The sequence below is a fragment of the Leptodactylus fuscus genome, chromosome 5 (genome assembly GCF_031893055.1).
Source record: "Leptodactylus fuscus isolate aLepFus1 chromosome 5, aLepFus1.hap2, whole genome shotgun sequence".
Lineage (NCBI taxonomy): Eukaryota > Metazoa > Chordata > Amphibia > Anura > Leptodactylidae > Leptodactylus > Leptodactylus fuscus.
Window position 1 is genome coordinate 11,950,664 of NC_134269.1, and position 14,764 is coordinate 11,965,427.

The 14,764-nt window shown below is 43.4% G+C and overlaps 9 non-coding genes across 9 annotated transcripts; all 9 read left to right on the top strand.

Moving 5' to 3' along the window:
- The first annotated feature begins 1,141 nt into the window (after positions 1-1,141).
- Positions 1,142-1,213, top strand: TRNAQ-UUG (transfer RNA glutamine (anticodon UUG)). Its single transcript has one exon. It is a non-coding gene; the product is annotated as a tRNA-Gln (tRNA).
- A 2,794-nt stretch (positions 1,214-4,007) lies between these two features.
- On the top strand, positions 4,008-4,079 carry TRNAQ-CUG (transfer RNA glutamine (anticodon CUG)). Its single transcript has one exon. It is a non-coding gene; the product is annotated as a tRNA-Gln (tRNA).
- Positions 4,080-5,309: 1,230 nt separating this feature from the next.
- Positions 5,310-5,381, top strand: TRNAW-CCA (transfer RNA tryptophan (anticodon CCA)). Its single transcript has one exon. It is a non-coding gene; the product is annotated as a tRNA-Trp (tRNA).
- A 3,115-nt stretch (positions 5,382-8,496) lies between these two features.
- TRNAQ-UUG (transfer RNA glutamine (anticodon UUG)) lies at positions 8,497-8,568 on the top strand. The gene has a single exon. It is a non-coding gene; the product is annotated as a tRNA-Gln (tRNA).
- Positions 8,569-11,303: 2,735 nt separating this feature from the next.
- TRNAQ-CUG (transfer RNA glutamine (anticodon CUG)) lies at positions 11,304-11,375 on the top strand. Its single transcript has one exon. It is a non-coding gene; the product is annotated as a tRNA-Gln (tRNA).
- A 1,354-nt stretch (positions 11,376-12,729) lies between these two features.
- Positions 12,730-12,801, top strand: TRNAW-CCA (transfer RNA tryptophan (anticodon CCA)). The gene has a single exon. It is a non-coding gene; the product is annotated as a tRNA-Trp (tRNA).
- A 587-nt stretch (positions 12,802-13,388) lies between these two features.
- On the top strand, positions 13,389-13,460 carry TRNAD-GUC (transfer RNA aspartic acid (anticodon GUC)). The gene has a single exon. It is a non-coding gene; the product is annotated as a tRNA-Asp (tRNA).
- Positions 13,461-13,621: 161 nt separating this feature from the next.
- Positions 13,622-13,695, top strand: TRNAI-AAU (transfer RNA isoleucine (anticodon AAU)). The gene has a single exon. It is a non-coding gene; the product is annotated as a tRNA-Ile (tRNA).
- Positions 13,696-14,517: 822 nt separating this feature from the next.
- TRNAQ-UUG (transfer RNA glutamine (anticodon UUG)) lies at positions 14,518-14,589 on the top strand. The gene has a single exon. It is a non-coding gene; the product is annotated as a tRNA-Gln (tRNA).
- The last annotated feature ends 175 nt before the right edge of the window (positions 14,590-14,764 follow it).

Sequence of the window (14,764 nt, forward strand, 5' to 3'; positions counted from 1 at the left end):
ATAGCTTATTAGAAGTAGTCGATGAATTTCCCTTAAAATCCAGATAACATTATGCATGGAAAAACAATTCCAAATATTTACAAGAACCTGTGCAAGCGAAACATGTAGGACCCCAAGTGCCAAGCACAGCTCTCTCCACAATGTAAAATACCGAATCCAGTCTCCTGCTCGTCTTTCAATGAGCAGGATTCGGCATCACAGACTAATACTGCCACCTGCTGGCCTCTCATTCTATCCTCTGAGAAATTTGTTTTTGCAGTGTGACCATGAGCCAAACATTTATCCTGTGAATATTCCTGAAAAGAAGTAAAGCATAACGGTGAAGCGTAGAGCCCAGAAACCGTAAAGAAAATGTACAAGATATCATCTAAACAAGATCGCTTAAAGGGGATGTCCAGTGACTGTTCGGAGGAGGTGTAAAATACCAAAAACATACTTACTTGTCCCCAGAGCTCTGTTGTCTGCTGCCATGGTCTGTTCGGTCTCTTGCCAATGACTGGATGGACTGGGTCGTGGTAGACTTGTTCATGGTTAGGACTCCGAATCCGGTGATCCAAGTACAAATCTTGGCGGGACCTGTAAAGTTTTTTTCTGCATGTTTCTGGGTCTAACATATTGAAAAGATCTCGAGTTATTGAGTATGAAGTGTGAGCATCACAAATACGTGAGGGGAGATGCTGAAGGCCGTAGTATCATGTTTAGGCTGCTCACAGTAGCGTAAGCAACATGCCACCAGACGTTGACCATTGTGTCGAAGACTAAAGTTGGACTCATCACTGAAGAGGAGAGATCTCCATTCCGGCCTCCGTTGCCCTTTTGCTGTACACCATAATAGCCTTTGAGAATGATGGCGTGAGGTCAATGGAACACCTGCAGCCCAATGTCGTGTAGACGTCTTCTGATGGGTTGTGTTGATACGGTTCACCACCAAATTCCACTTGAGGGACAGAATGGTTCTTACAATCGGACGATCCATCCAGGCAATGTCATTGAAGTTCATCTTTGTTCTCTCAACCACCAGGACACACAATGTCGATCCCTGAAATTTTCACTATGTAACGAAACTGTTCCGTACTGTAATTACAAGGTCGTAAACATGTCATCTCCAGAAAAATAAGACATAACGAGGCACATACTAACTGGTTCCATGGTGTAATGGTTAGCACTCTGGACTTTGAATCCAGCGATCTGAGTTCGAATCTCGGTGGAACCTGATAGTTTTGTAACTTATGCCATGAACTTGTAGTCCATGGCCCGGCTGAGTGATGACACCAATCATTGAAGGCAAAATTGCTCATCAACAGGAGAGTTGAGGAAGACAGTGATGTACAGGAAGAGGAAATAATCCCTTGTTCAGTTCTTCAATGGACTCCAGGAACTTCTGGTCATGTTGCAGAAGAAAATATGAGTAGTGTCTCTTGGTAGACGTGGAGACAGTGTTGTAAGCCCAATTCTTTATTGGCTCCCAGAATCAGTCACCGAAGAAGATTCTAAATATAAAGATTAGAGGGCAACACCTCACCCCAAAAGTCCTTCAGACAGGTATCGAGGGACGTGATTGCCTGGGAGAGGGAAGAACAGGCTGAACACTTGTCAGCTGTCCATCACTTGGAGGCTCCTCTGGTAATGGAGGCCTCGTTGAAGGAGGACACTGTTAAGGCAAGGCTAAACGCCATTGAAGTGACACTTAAAGGGGTTGTCCAAGAATTATAGATTTCTGCCAAGAGGCTGGGGAAGGTGAAAAAAAACCCCAAAACATACTCACTTATCTCCGGATCTCCAGTGTCCCCAGTGTTGTTCGGTCCAGCGGTGCTCGGGGGCTTGTTCTGGCAGAAGTCCTCGCCACATGTGGTTGCTTAGGCCAATCAGCGGCCTCATTAAAGGTCAAATGTCATATGTGAGTATGGGGTTTTTTTGTTTCTTTTTTTTCATGGTTTTCTTTTGAGGCACATCCTACAGCATTTCCTTGTTCGTATAGCGGTAATTATCACTATGGCAGACCAGGGTTCGATTCCCCAATGGGAAAAGAAAAATTAACAAAAGCCATGTAGCATAGGAGAGTACAGAATATTCCAAAGATTTAGAAAACTGCCAGGGAACCGGGGAATTGGTAGGCCCCGAGCCTTCACCATCAGTCCTCATTTTCCCAATGCAGGTGCATTGACCAGGGGCCCGATCAGGATGTCAGGGGCCAGTTTGGGCCCCTGGCCAATGCATTTGCATTGAGAAAATGAGGACTGACAGTGGTCCGGGGCCTGATCTGTAACCTCGGGGCCCCAGGCTGCTGGCAGCACTTTAATGATTAAAGATGGCCGGCTGCCGGCAGTTTCCCAGGGCCCCGACACTTACACAGAGGCCTCCTGCCTGTGGTATACTTTCCGTATTAATACAGGAAAAGTATACATGGGGACTGAGGACACCGGGGCAGGGGCAGCAGCTGCAGCTTCCCCTATCGTGATCCTCCAATTCTCTGTGCAGCCCCTCCCCCTCGTGAGCCATCCCTTACATCGTACAGTGTGGGGACAGGAGCAGTCTACGGCCGTGCTGCACTTCCTTCTTCATAAATGTAAGTATATTCTTTTTTTTCTTTTTTTTTGGCAAATGTAATAATTAATATATATATGTTTATATTTGTTTAACCCTTAAGTCTTATCATGGTGTCTATCATACACCACTACAATACACATATCATTATGATAGACACCATGATAGTACTTAAAGGGGTTGTCCCACGTCGCATACTCGCTAGTCTTCGCTGCAGCAAATTCTTCTGTCTTCCGGTTTGTTGTGTCATTGGTGGGTGGGGTTACATATGCAAAGCCAGCGGCGAGAAGTCGTCGCTTCTATGCCGCTGTCCCTGCGTGTGTGCTGCCGATGCACTAGGCATTGGATGTACAGTGTTCACAATGCCAATACAGACCCGGCATCTGCTGTAATAGAGAGGCGGATGCCGGGGAGTGTAGACGCCGGCACAGGTGAAGCCAGCAGCGGCAGGACCGATGCTGCTATTCCGCTCCTCCGCCCCCCCCTGCTGCTGAGCCGTGGAATCCACCTGAAGAAAGGGCAGCCCGCTTCTTTTTTCAGTGAATGACAGCCTGCTGCTCACGGAAAAAAGAAGCCTGGCGGTCTACATAGACCACCATTGTGAGGGAGTGGATTATGACGTGGATTACGCGCCATAATCCGCCCCTTCTGTGTCCGTGTGTACGGGCCCTTACATTCTAGGAGCCACGCTGCTCACATTCCATACAGTGTGTAGCAGTGGGTTTAGGCATTGTGATGGTGCACATCATGTGGTGGGTGAGCAGCATGGCTCCCAACATGTTTTTAACTTTAGTCGCCCTGTTTCGCTAACGCTGGTCTGCAGGGGTCCTGATGGTGGGCCCCTAGAAACAATTCCACTGGTGGGCCCTAGACACCCCAGTCCGACACTGCCTGCACAAGAGAAACATGGAGAAGTACCAGCAACAACATTCCCCCAACTGGCAACCCCAACCCTCTTCCAAATGTAAAATACTGACCTTACAAGTCCAAGCCAGGAGAAGAATAAGGTTAAAAAAAAATAATCAAAAAACGAGTCCAGCTATTTAACCTCTTGTGCTTCTTCTTGTACCTATTAGAGACGGAGCCTATATTTCTGTGGTGCTGTCATAGAGGGGTAAGTTGAGGGATACCAGTATATTTTTCCCACTTTTGGTATCTATGAATTTTTGATCACTTTTTTAGGGGAAGCGAGGTGACCAAATATATATTAAAGGGGATGTTGAGGATAACCTATTTTTTTATATATGAGATCAGGGAAGGTGAAAAAAATAATAATAAAAAGAAACATCGCCACCGTATGTGTCCACTCAGGTCAATCAGGCTCAGCAAACACATGATGTCTACTTAGACCATTGAGTCTAAGATTTACAGCCAGCCTAAGGCCAAGCATAAATCCAAAAATTTCCTACTTTGATGTCCTCTCTCCTTTCCAGAGATACCCCAAAAGTCCGACATTGTAGCTTGGTTCCATGGTGTAATGGTTAGCACTCTGGACTCTGAATCCAGCGATCCGAGTTCAAATCTCGGTGGGACCTAATAGATTTTTTGGAACTTGTGGTGAAATCTTAGTGGTCAATCTGGTTAAGAATGCTTTTTATTTTTGTTGGTGACAAATCACAAAATCAGTCAGTTTGGAAACCATATTACTAGTCATTGTGGACCACACTGAAGTAAATAGTTGGCAGTGGTGGGAATCGAACCCACACTCCAAAAGAGGCTGTAGCCTAATTCCAGTCATACCACCTAACATGGTCATGGTACTTGGACCCATTAACCAATTGATAAACTTCACAGCCCTGTAGTATGTCTTGAAGTGAGGGAGGCCAAGACATTCCTCATCCCAGGGCCTAATAAACAATTGAGGAAGTATGTCGGAACAGATGTTGGAGATTGAAGAAATATACAGTACATATATAGTATTTTGGGCCATAAGAACATTTTGACAAGATCTATCCTGACAGGCAAGAGGCATAAGGTGGACTAGAACTGTTTTTTTTTTTTGGGTGGGACAGTACCCTGAATGAGGAGACATTGAGGGAATAATGAGGTGCCACATTTCTTGTGACTTTGACTCCAAGGCAGGTAATATCGGAGGTGTCACATAGAGGTTGGTTATCTAGAGATTATGTAGACCTAAGTGGACACCAATTTGGTCTTCTCAGAGACTGGTATCATCTGTGTGCAGACCGTACCGCCTTGCTCTGAAAGGGCTCCATCAGTGCCCCTTGTTGCATACAGGAAAGGGTATAAGGGAATGCAGAGGCCTCCAGGTGATAAAGCAGGTGGGTCAAGTCAATAAACCTAGAGAGAAAACCGAACTTACCCAAAACCTGCCCTATATAATTACACTCAACCATGTTAAAGGCCTTGTCTGTGTCCAGTGACACCAAGACCTTCAATCCACCAATGTCAAGTACGGCCTGGACGTTCATACACGACTCTCTCAGGTTCCATGCTGTAGATTTTATTAGCATGAAGCCATTTTGATGGAAGGATGTTGGTCAGGGATTTGTTGTCCACTTGCGAGAGTGATATAGTCCAGTAGGGCTCATAAGCTCCTTACCAGGCTTGGTGATGGCCAATATTGGGGCCTCGGTCATGTTTTAAGCCAATTTAAGGTGTAGTGTGTACCAAACTTTTTCTTGGTCCTGAACCAACCAAACCCAAAACAAAATGAATCTTGAATTCTCCCTTCTCTATCAATGATCAATGAGATCTAATGATGCCTGTAAATGAGGGCAAGGAAAAGGAGCACCACCAATTATGACCTCGTGGCGCAACGGTAGCGCGTCTGACTCCAGATCAGAAGGTTGCGTGTTCAAATCACGTCGGGGTCATCTGATCTTTTTATTTTTTTCATTAGGGTCAAATCCACTTCTGGAGCAAATGAAAGTGTTTTAGTCATCTCGCCTCCCAAAAAACATTAAAAAGTAACCAAAAAGTTGCAGATACCAAAAAATGATGCCAATAAAATTAACAAATTTAAATTTTTTTTTAAAAAAAGTTAAAAAGTTACTGATGTCAGAATACGGTGTCAGCGGGCAAATAATTTTTTTCCCCAAAATGGAATTATATTTTGTAATCCTGGTAAAACATAATAAAAGCGATATGAATATGGTAACGTAACGACCAGTGAAAAAAGTTACCATGCCATAAAAACAAAACTCGCCCCTCCTACAAAAACATTAAATAAAAACTCATCAAACATTATATTTTTTTTTTTTTTTTAGGCGCTGCCCCCTGAGAGGCTGGCTGCCCTGATACAGAGCTCCAAGCTGGGAGCAAACTTTTCTTTCCTTTTTCACTCTTTTTCTCTCTATCTTCAAGAATCCGGTAACCAAGCAATCTAGCACTATGAATTTAGCAACTATAAATCGAATGGAAGACCCTGTGGAGTTTTTTGTTCCTTTTGTTTCCATTGTAAAGCATGGACTCAAGACCTGGTTCAGCTGGTTTCCACATGTGCCTGTTACCATCCCCCCTGCTAGAACAGCATGGCTCAACATGCGGCATGGAAGAGAAACCTACATGGAAATGCGGACTTCTTCGTTCAAGGAGATGATTTTTGGCGTCTATTGCTGATGTGTGAAGATGCTACAGCTGACTGGTATTTCTTTCTATTACTGTGGACACGTGGGACTCTGCTACAGCCTGGGAACCTACCATCACCCACCTACCCCAGGAGCTATGGAAGCTTGGCAAGAGAGCAGCACCATGTATACCTGGATGGTCTCTGACTTCCTTGGGGCAGTAGAACACTGTGGTAAGGAGGAGGAGGAGGAGGGCTGTGATGAAGGACATCTGGGGCATTTTTTGTGGTTAAAAGGACAATAGTGCTGATACAAGATACCGAACTATCAGCTGTGAGCAGGAGATCCCACCACCTACCAAAGGGACTACCACATGTTATCATGATAGCTGCTTATGTCCCCCCACCTCTGCAAAAATTTCTGCTTGTTATATCCACATGCTGTGACCCCCCTCCTCGTGTCCTACAACCAAGTCGGCTGTATTATTATTATTATTATAATTATTGTTATTAACATCAATCGGCACAGAGAACTAAATGATCCTGCAGTCTGTCTGTTTCTTTCTTTTTTAGTTGCTCTGATTCCTAGGATTTCTCTGCCATGAGCTGTATGTGTTTCTCTCTTGTTATATACTACTGTACCATCTATGAAACTGTATCACTGAAATTTCCCCATTGTGGGACTATTAAAGGAATATCTTATCTTATCTTATCTTATATTTACCCCAAAATAGAACAACTCATCACGCAACGAATAAGCAAAGAACTTATACATTTTGGAAGACAAAGGTGGAAAATATAAAAAAAAAAACTCAAGTCTTAAGACCTAAACTATCCTGGGCTGAAGTAAATATGTTGGGTCCAAAGTTAGAATCCTACTACAGTATATCTCCCTACTCAGTAGTTACCATAGAAATATCTGCTGCTTCCCTGTACAAAAACATCCAGCGCAATTCCTCGTTAGTATAGTGGTAAGTATCCCCGCCTGTCACGCGGTAGACCGGGGTTCGATTCCCCGACGGGGAGGCAAACTTTTTGCATAACAATAATATCAAACTGAAGTAAAATAGTAGAACACAGAATATTTAATAAAAATAAAAATCATCCAACATTTTTTACAAAACAAGTTATAAAGTCATGGATACAACCTAATTCTGAGTTTCATAAAAAAAAAAAACAGCATAGAACATGTGGCCGGTTAGCTCAGTTGGTTAAAGCGTGGTGCTAATAACGCCAAGGTCGCGGGTTCGATCCCCTTATGGGCCAGTATACTGTTTTTACTATAGCTTATTAGAAGTAGTCGATGAATTTCCCTTAAAATCCAGATAACATTATGCATGGAAAAACAATTCCAAATATTTACAAGAACCTGTGCAAGCGAAACATGTAGGACCCCAAGTGCCAAGCACAGCTCTCTCCACAATGTAAAATACCGAATCCAGTCTCCTGCTCGTCTTTCAATGAGCAGGATTCGGCATCACAGACTAATACTGCCACCTGCTGGCCTCTCATTCTATCCTCTGAGAAATTTGTTTTTGCAGTGTGACCATGAGCCAAACATTTATCCTGTGAATATTCCTGAAAAGAAGTAAAGCATAACGGTGAAGCGTAGAGCCCAGAAACCGTAAAGAAAATGTACAAGATATCATCTAAACAAGATCGCTTAAAGGGGATGTCCAGTGACTGTTCGGAGGAGGTGTAAAATACCAAAAACATACTTACTTGTCCCCAGAGCTCTGTTGTCTGCTGCCATGGTCTGTTCAGTCTCTTGCCAATGACTGGATGGACTGGGTCGTGGTAGACTTGTTCATGGTTAGGACTCCGAATCCGGTGATCCAAGTACAAATCTTGGCGGGACCTGTAAAGTTTTTTTCTGCATGTTTCTGGGTCTAACATATTGAAAAGATCTCGAGTTATTGAGTATGAAGTGTGAGCATCACAAATACGTGAGGGGAGATGCTGAAGGCCGTAGTATCATGTTTAGGCTGCTCACAGTAGCGTAAGCAACATGCCACCAGACGTTGACCATTGTGTCGAAGACTAAAGTTGGACTCATCACTGAAGAGGAGAGATCTCCATTCCGGCCTCCGTTGCCCTTTTGCTGTACACCATAATAGCCTTTGAGAATGATGGCGTGAGGTCAATGGAACACCTGCAGCCCAATGTCGTGTAGACGTCTTCTGATGGGTTGTATTGATACGGTTCACCACCAAATTCCACTTGAGGGACAGAATGGTTCTTACAATCGGACGATCCATCCAGGCAATGTCATTGAAGTTCATCTTTGTTCTCTCAACCACCAGGACACACAATGTCGATCCCTGAAATTTTCACTATGTAACGAAACTGTTCCGTACTGTAATTACAAGGTCGTAAACATGTCATCTCCAGAAAAATAAGACATAACGAGGCACATACTAACTGGTTCCATGGTGTAATGGTTAGCACTCTGGACTTTGAATCCAGCGATCTGAGTTCGAATCTCGGTGGAACCTGATAGTTTTGTAACTTATGCCATGAACTTGTAGTCCATGGCCCGGCTGAGTGATGACACCAATCATTGAAGGCAAAATTGCTCATCAACAGGAGAGTTGAGGAAGACAGTGATGTACAGGAAGAGGAAATAATCCCTTGTTCAGTTCTTCAATGGACTCCAGGAACTTCTGGTCATGTTGCAGAAGAAAATATGAGTAGTGTCTCTTGGTAGACGTGGAGACAGTGTTGTAAGCCCAATTCTTTATTGGCTCCCAGAATCAGTCACCGAAGAAGATTCTAAATATAAAGATTAGAGGGCAACACCTCACCCCAAAAGTCCTTCAGACAGGTATCGAGGGACGTGATTGCCTGGGAGAGGGAAGAACAGGCTGAACACTTGTCAGCTGTCCATCACTTGGAGGCTTCTCTGGTAATGGAGGCCTCGTTGAAGGAGGACACTGTTAAGGCAAGGCTAAACGCCATTGAAGTGACACTTAAAGGGATTGTCCAAGAATTATAGATTTCTGCCAAGAGGCTGGGGAAGGTGAAAAAAACCCCCCAAAACATACTCACTTGTCTCCAGATCTCCAGTGTCCCCAGTGTTGTTCGGTCCAGCGGTGCTCGGGGGCTTGTTCTGGCAGAAGTCCTCGCCACATGTGATTGCTTAGGCCAATCAGCGGCCTCATTAAAGGTCAAATGTCATATGTGAGTATGGTTTTTTTTTGTTTCTTCTTTCATGCTTTTCCTTTAAGGAACTTCCTACAGCATTTCCTTGTTCGTATAGCGGTAATTATCACTATGGGAGACCAGGGATCGATTCCCCAATGGGGAAAGAAAAATTAACAGAAGCCATGTAGCATAGGAGAGTACAGAATATTCCAAAGATTTAGAAAACCTGCACAAGAGAAACATGGAGAAGTACCAGCAACAACTTTCCCCCAACTGGCAACCCCAACCCTCTTCCAAATGTAAAATACTGACCTTAAAAGTCCAAGCCAAGAGAAGAATAGTGTTAAAAACAAACAAACAAAAAAAAAATAATCAAAAAACGATTCTAGCTTTTTAACCTCTTGTGCTTTTTCTTGAACCTATTAGAGGCGGAGCCTATATATCTATGGTGCTGTCATAGAGGGGTAAGTTGAGGGATACCAGTATATTTTTCCCACTTTTGGTATCTATTAGAGATTTTTCTTCTTATTTTCTTCTTATGGTAGAGTTGGAAGGGACCTCAAGGGCCATCGGGTCCAACCCCCTGCGAGTGCAGGTTTTCCTAAATCATCCCAGCTATATGTTTATCCAGATTCCGCTTGAAGATTTCCATTGATGGAGCGCCCACCACCTCCCGTGGCAGCCTATTCCACTCTCTCACTCCCCTCACTGTCAGAAAGTTTTTCCTAATGTCTAATCTGTATCTCTTTCCCTTTAGTTTCATCCCATTGCTTCTTGTACTTCCTTGTGCTAATGAGAATAGGGGAGATCCCTCTGCACTGTGACTACCTTTCAGATATTTGTAGACTGCTATTAAATCTCCCCTCAGCCTTCTCTTCTGCAAACTAAACAATCCCAGTTCTTTTAGCCGCTCCTCATAGGACATGGTTTGCAGACCTTCCACCATTTTGGTTGCTCTTCTCTGGACTTGCTCCAATATATCGATGTCTTTCTTGAATTGAGGCGCCCAGAACTGTACACAGTATTCCAGGTGTGGTCTGACCAGGGAAGAGTACAGCGGAATAATGACCTCTCTTCATCTAGATTCAATGCTTGTCTTAATACATCCCAGAATTTTATTCGCCTTTTTTGCAGCAGCACCGCACTGTTGGCTCATGTTGAATTTGTGATCTACTATTATGCCCAAGTCCTTTTCCCCTATGCTATCACTTAGTTCTATTCCTCCCATACTATATATGTTTTTTACATTTCTGTTACCCAGATGTTCAATCGAGTACCACTCGCTATTCGAATGTAAAAGTTTGATGCAGAACCAGCATTGATTGGCTGAATGCTATACAGTCGGCCAATCAACGCTGGTTCTTCTCCTACCTTTAGAAGTCTTCTCCTTGCAGCTTCCCCGCGGTGTCTTCCGGCTCTTTATTCACTCTGCCAGGCATCGGGCCTGGGCAGAGCCGACTGCGCATGTCCGCTTGTTTTGAGGGCATGCGCAGTCAGCTCTGCCCAGGTCCGATGCCTGGCAGAGTGAATGAAGAGCCGGAAGACGCCGCGGGGAAGCTGCAAGGAGAAGACTTCTTGGAGGATCCAGCCTGACTCTCACTCGTGGACTTGGTAAGTATAATTTGATCGAACGTTGCCTACCCCTGAAACGAGCATTTTCCCCCCATAGACTATAATAGGGTTCGATATTCGATTCGAGTAGTGGAATATTGAGGGGCAACTCGAAACGAATATCGAACCTCGAACATTTTACTGTTCGCTCATCTCTAGTATCTATGAATTTTTGATCACTTTTTTTAGGGAAAGCGAGGTGACCAAATATATATTAAAGGGGATGTCCAGGATAACTTTTTTTTTTTTTATATATATGAGACCAGGGAAGGTGAAAAAAATATCAATAAAAAGAAACATTGCCACCGTATGTGTCCACTCAGGTCAATCAGGCTCAGCAAACACATGATGACTACTTAGACCATTGAGTCTAAGATTTATGACCAGCCTAAGGCCAAGCATAAATCCAAAAATGTCCTACTTTTATGCCCTCTCTCCTTTCCAGAGATACCCCAAAAGGCCTACATTGTAGGTTGGTTCCATGGTGTAATGGTTAGCACTCTGGACTCTGAATCCAGGGATTCGAGTTCAAATCTTGGTGGGACCTGACTTTTTTTGGGGGAACTTGTGGTGAAATCTTAGTGGTCAATCTGGTTAAGAACGCTTTTTATTTTTGTTGGTGACCAATCTCAAAATCAGTCAGTTTGGAAACCGTATTAAAAGTCATTGTGGACCACACGGAAGTAAATAGTTGGCAGTGGTGGGAATCGAACCCACACTCCAAAAGAGACTGTAGTCTAATTCCAGCTATACCACCTAACATGGTCCCTTGTTGCATACAGGAAAGGGGATAAGGGAATGCAGAGGCCTCCAGGTGATAAAGCAGGTGGGTCAAGTCAATAAACCTAGGGAAAAAACTGAACTTACCCCAAACCTGCCAAATATAATTACACTCAACCATGTTAAAATCCTTGTCCAGTGACACCAAGACCTTCAATCCACCAATGTCAAGTACGGCCTGGACGTTCATACATGACTCTCTCAGGTTCCATGCTGTAGATTTTATTAGCATGAAGCCATTTTGATGGAAGGATGTTGGCCAGGAATTTGTTGTCCACTTACAAGAGTGATATAGTCCAGTAGGACTCATGAGGTCCTTACCAGGCTTGGTGATGGCCAATATTGGGGCCTCGGTCATGTTTTAAGCCAATTTAAGGTGTAGTGTGTACCAAACTTTTTCTTGGTCCTGAACCAACCAAACCCAAAACAAAATGAATCTTGAGTAGAGATGAACGAGTAGTATTCGATAGAGTAGGTGTTCGAAATACTCGTAGTCGATCGAGTGCCACTCGCTATTCGAATGGAAAAATTCGATGCAGAACCAGCGTTGATTGGCCAAATGCTATACAGTCGGCCAATCAACGCTGGTTCTTCTCCTACCTTTAGAAGTCTTCTCCGTGCAGCTTCCCCGCGGCGTCTTCCGACTCTGAATTCACTCTGCCAGGCATCAGGCCTGGGCAGAGCCGAATGCGCATGCCCGCGCTACAAGAAAATGGCCGCTTTGACTGTAAGCGGCCATTTTCTTGTAGTGCGGGCATGCGCAGTTGGCTCTGCCCAGGCCCGATGCCTGGCAGAGTGAATTCAGAGCCGGGAGATGCCGCGGGGACGCTGCACGGAGAAGACCTCTCGGAGGATCCAGCCCGACCCTCACTCGTGGACTCGGTAAGTTCAATTTGATCGAATGTTGCCTACCCCTGAAACGAGCAATTTTCCCCCTTAGAGTATAATAGGGTTCGATATTCGATTTGAGTAGTGGAATATTGAGGGGCTACTCGAAACGAATATCGAATATTTAACTACTCGCTCATCTCTAATCTTGAGTTCTCCCTTCTCTATCAATGATCAATGAGATCTAATGATGCCTGTAAATGAGGGCAAGGAAAAACAACACCACCACTTATGACCTCGTGGCGCAACGGTAGCGCGTCTGACTCCAGATCAGAAGGTTGCGTGTTCAAATCACGTCGGGGTCATCCGAACTTTTTTTTACATTTTTTATTAGGGTCAAATCCACTTGTGGAGCAAAGAAAGTGTTTTGGTCAAATCGCTTACCAAAACACATTAAAAAGTAACCAAAAAGTTGCAGATATCAAAAAATTAAATTTTTTTTAAAAAATGTAAAAAAGTTAAAAAGTTACCGATGTCAGAATACGGTGTCAGCGGGCAAATTATTATTTTTTCCCCAAAATGGAATTAGATTTTGTAATCCTGGTAAAACATAGTAAAAGCGATATGAATATGGTATCGTAACAACCAGTCAAAAAAGTTGCCATGCCATAAAAACAAAACTCCCCCCTACAAAAACATTAAATAAAAACTCATCAAACATTATATTTACCCCAAAATAAAACAACTCATCACGCAACGAATACGCCCTCATGTGAATATGTCAGAGGAAAATACAGAACTTATACATTTTGGAAGACAAAGGTGGAAAATATTTTAAAAAAACTCAATTAAGAAGTGTCCAAAGTTAGAATCCTACTACAGTATATCTCCCTACTCAATGGTGACCATAGAAATATCTGCTGCTTCCCTGTACAAAAACATTCAATGCAATTCCTCGTTAGTATAGTGGTAAGTATCCCCGCCTGTCACGCGGGAGACCGGGGTTCGATTCCCCGACGGGGAGGCAACATTTTTGCATAACAATAATATCAAAATGACATAAAATAGTACAACATAGAATATTTAATAAAAATAAAAATCATCCAACATTTTCTACAAAACAAGTTATAAAGTCATGAATACAACCTAATTCTGAGTTACATAAAAAAACAGTATAAAACATGTGGCCGGTTAGCTCAGTTGGTTAGAGCGTGGTGCTAATAACGCCAAGGTCGCGGGTTTGATCCCCGTACGGGCCAGTCCAATTTTTTTTTTTTTTTTTTTTTTTAACCTTAACGTATCACAGGTAGTTTTATGGACAAATCCAGATAACATTATGTATGGTAAAACAATTCCCGAAACAACATATTCCCAAGTGCCAACCACCGCCGGCTCAAACTGGATATTCGTACGCACTAAGGATCTGCAGAGTCTCCCTCTTAGTGAGATCTGTCCTAGTGTTTTTTTCTGCCAATGTAATACAGACTTGTCTCATCCGGCAAGTCTGTCCATGAGCAGGAGTTATGGAGTAATACTGCCACCTGCTGGTCTCTGATTATATCCAAAGGAATTATTTGTCGATCCCAGAAAACATCTGACGGGGTTACCCTAGCAGGTAATGACCTATGAAAAAACCCACAAAACTTCAGTAGGATTTTTGAGGTTTCGTTTGGATAAAACAACGTTGCTCTCAATCTGGCTTTTATGCCCCTCCCACATGACACATTTTGACACCATGGGTTTGAAACTTTGATTATTTGCAGATCTCAGCAACACCGGCTAATTCCTCAAGTTTCATACCCTTATGGCTTGTCCTTTTTGGGGTTGCAATTTCAATGTTGAGGAGTTTTGTTAGGATTTTGCCTCTTCATGTTCTGGAAAGTTCTGAGAAGTGTCCTTAGGAAAATCATAAATTTCCCTCTAAGGAGATGTCCATGCAGGTGGTTGACGTAGCAATTCCTCCTTTATAGGGATTTACCTTACTTCATGCCTGAGATTTTCGTTGTGCAAGGAAACTGTAATTACAAGGTCATGAACATGTCATCTCTGAAAAACAAGACACAACCTGCCAATCTCCAACAGGTTCCATGGTGTAATGGTTAGCACTCTGGACTTTGAATCCAGCGATCTGAGTTCGAATCTCGGTGGAACCTAACAATTTTTGTAATACGTACCAAAAGTCTATCTTGACAAAAACCTGAAAAATATCTGTAGCTGTGGTCAAAAGTCAAAGCTTGACATAAGTGATAGAAGATCGCTGTGTTGGATTGTATCCAAGAAAATCCCACAAAACTGAGAGTATTATAGGTGGAGGCCAACGGGAGTTTT